The sequence below is a fragment of the Chrysochloris asiatica genome, unplaced genomic scaffold, assembly GCF_000296735.1.
Source record: "Chrysochloris asiatica unplaced genomic scaffold, ChrAsi1.0 scaffold00175, whole genome shotgun sequence".
NCBI classification, from domain to species: domain Eukaryota; kingdom Metazoa; phylum Chordata; class Mammalia; order Afrosoricida; family Chrysochloridae; genus Chrysochloris; species Chrysochloris asiatica.
Window position 1 is genome coordinate 3,716,844 of NW_006408693.1, and position 3,670 is coordinate 3,720,513.

A 3,670-nucleotide genomic window follows, 5' to 3' on the forward strand; every position below is an offset into this window, starting at 1 on the left:
GTTCCGTTCTTGGCTCTTCTCTTTTAATGGTCCCAGGGACTTCCCTTCCTAGACTGTAAGGTTAATCACTCCCCTCCCTTTACCCCAAAATGTCCACCTTTACATTTCCAGCCCTTACAATCAGTTCTGATAACAATTATTCGCTATTGTATTGCAAGAGACCTATCCGCATCTCCTTTCATCAGCTCTGACTATGCAGAATGGATACTACTTTGTAGAGATTCTACCTTACTCCACACCCTCTGAATCTAGGTTCCCTTTTGAAAGCTTGTAAGCTAGTCACTTCTTGCCTCTGTAGTCCCCCCATTCTGGTTAGCCAATGTCCAAGTTGCCCATCCTGTCCTCTCCGTGTGTGGATTAACAGACTTTTCTTGTGGGTGCTGTATGGGTTCAAACTGCCAAGCTTTAAGTTAGAAGCCAGAAGGTCTACTTGTTCCCATCATAAACTAGATGCTTAGGATTCCCTGGAGGTTTACAGTACAAAACCTGTGTGATTATATGCATCTGCCCATGAAGTAGGCTCCAGCTGTGGACAGAAGAGACTTCTACAAAAAGATTTGCTAAGAACACCTCTGGTATCATTATGGAATTAATAGCTATGACTACAACTACAAAGAAGCCAAATGAGTACCCATAATATCACACCTCAGAAGAGCACTTCTGGGAATAATGGATAATTACAGTACCCAGTCCAATGATAAAGATGGTCAGAAGTACAGGTTGTTCACAGATCATTTAGGATAAGGAAATACCTTATTATGCTCCAGAGAGTCCAATGTAGAATGTTTCTACCACTTCAGAGTAAAAAAAAAAAAAAAAAAAAAACAAGTTATGCTAATTGTTGTGAGTTTTCACCCTAATTGTCTATTCTAACTGCATTTTTAAAGATCTAAATTTTAAGTCCTTGTAATGTGAATTCAATTAAAATCCATGAATGATTTTAAAGTAAAGTTAAATGTGTTGGTATTTCAAATAATATTAAAATGTAATTAATAAGAAGATCTATGTACTTTTTTAAACTCCATGACAGTTTTTAAGTCAGATCATTTGCACTTTCCTTAGAGAATTAAGATTCTGACGTTTGGTTAGTCCCACCTGCTAAATGACTGCTGGATCTGTGAAACAGCATCTGGGCCTATCTCTTCTATTGTGCTATAACATCTTTATGCCACTGCCTCTTTGTCATATAAAGGGAATGCTAGATGGACTAGCAAGAGCAATGAAAAATGAATAGATCATCTCTATGGTACCTTCCAGCATGACGATCTGGAGTCTGGGATTATCAACTAAATTATGCATATAATTCCATTTCTGCCATCACAGTACTCTTTACATATATACTCAGAAGTCATAATAAAATTAAATTTTGATATGATTGCTGTTCAAACATATTATAACATTTAATTTTAGAAATTTTATCCAATTCATAGCCTGTTGCATTTTTCGTCTCCAGTGACTACTTCCCTTTCTTATGTTAAAAAATTATCAAAGTAATATGGGCACTCTAATAAAAACAAAAAAAGGAGTTCTGGTGTGGCGCTGTAGAATAAGCTCTGGACTGCTAGCCACCAGCCTCTCCTTGGGAACTCTATGTAGGGTGATTATGAGTAGGCACCAACTCTACAGCACTAAAGAGCAGTAATATTAAAAACAACTCTATTAAAAACCTTACTCACTCTGCTCATCTCCAGTGTTACTTACCTCTCACTCTATTAGTTGTCATATACTTACATGCACATTTTAGGGTAATATTCTAATTTCTTAATTGTGTGCCTTTGTACAGTGTTTATGGATTTCTTTTTAATAAAGTTAAGCATTTGTTTCTTATGTTCTTGCTATGCTTCATTTTCCAAATATGGAGATCATAGTTTTTCAGTTAAATCAGTAATTAGTGTTTACACCATCCTGTTGTTTATTGCTTAAGGCATTTTAATTTATATTTCATTTCTTGAATATGTATTATAAAGTTGGTAAATTTTTTGTACTTTATTATTTTTCTGTTAACCTCCTAATTGAAAACTTAAGATAAAGATGATAGAAGAACAAGAAAGGGAAATATTGAAAAGGCACTCCAATGGAAAAATTAAATTGTTGAAAGGCAATGCTTTATAAAGTACAAGTAGTATTCTCATACATTTATCTCCACTTCACCAAGTATCATCTGAATTGCATATCCTAAGGAAGTTTTGAGGGGAAAAAAAAAGTCTCCTTTCTACATTTCTATTACTTATTTAAATAATAATTGATTTCTATAACAAAGGTAGCACATAGCTAAATATGATTCAATTCTTTTTCCATGCTATGTAAGGGTTAAATAAAAGAAGAATATACCTACTTTGTAGTGACTGGGCTAGAAGCAGGAGAAAAGAAATAATCTGTCATTTTTTAAAAAAAATTTAAGGCTTATCGGCAATCTTTGTTTTATTTCTTAAAATTTTCTAATACTTCCCTTAGACTATCTCTAATGATTAAAAATTCAGTTCCATACTCTCACTAGCTACATATTAATCTCACAGTAGCTACATGCAGCTACTGGCTATTCCACTGGAGTGTACAGATAAAAAACATTTGTTTTATCACAGAACTCTCTGTCAGACAATGCTGTCTTAGATAAATAGTGTGGGTTTATTAATCATGAAAAAATATTTTTCCTGTTTTGTGAGAGACTTGAAACACAAGTTGGATTTAGAAAAGTTGTTTGACACTCTTTTCTAATTAAGAGAAATTGGATGGACTTCCAACAAGATGCAGAATAAACAGAAAAGTAACCTCTACACCAAAGACATGAATAACCAAATGTCAGATATAGATGATAGTCCTGGAACCCTGAGCTTCAAAGGAAAGTTTAAAGAAGTGGATCAAATATTGACTATAAGTAGAAGTAAAAAATAGTGGGCAGTGGACAAATGGGGCAATTAATTGTCTTCAGGTCTGACACAATGGACATTTTGAAATTTTACAAGCAGCATTCCTAACAGGGCAGAAATTTAATAATCCCTCTGCTCGACTGGGACTGCATCAAGTGTCCACACCAGTAGTGGCCATCCAGAAAGGTACAATATTACCCTTATTCTTCACACACTCTTGGTGACCAAAGGTGTGGCCATCCCCACCTCCATTCACCTGACAGCTGATGCCACCTGAGATTAGAACCATGCCCTTGTGGATTGAGTACATTTGGAGGCACAAACTCATTTCTTCCTCATGTCAGTATAATGTACAGTGCCAAACAGTTGCCCTCCTTCCAATTGTCCCTTAGGCTGGTAGGAACTCAGGCACCCTGCCCACAGTCGCATTCTCGATCAGCAGGAACTCCTTCCAGGACTAAGCATTATATCTCCAGTCATCTTCTGGTATGGCAATAACCCCATGCCAGACTGGGTCCCCTGCTTTGTGCCTTTTTCGATTCCTTAGACTGGAAAAATTCTTTCCAGGAGCTGGCAACCTGTGCTTAGCCACATTCTAGGTCAGAAAGAACTGATTCCACAACCAAGTGCCTTATCACAGCCACCTTCTAGGTGAGAAAGAACTCTATCCATACTGGAGTCCATACTGGAGACTAGGCCGACATCTTCACCCAACAGGGCCTTCTTCACCAGCAGAGCATGATGACACATATTGGGCATTTAGACTTCTCAGCTCCAACACTAGTCTGTAAATTTGATGTACT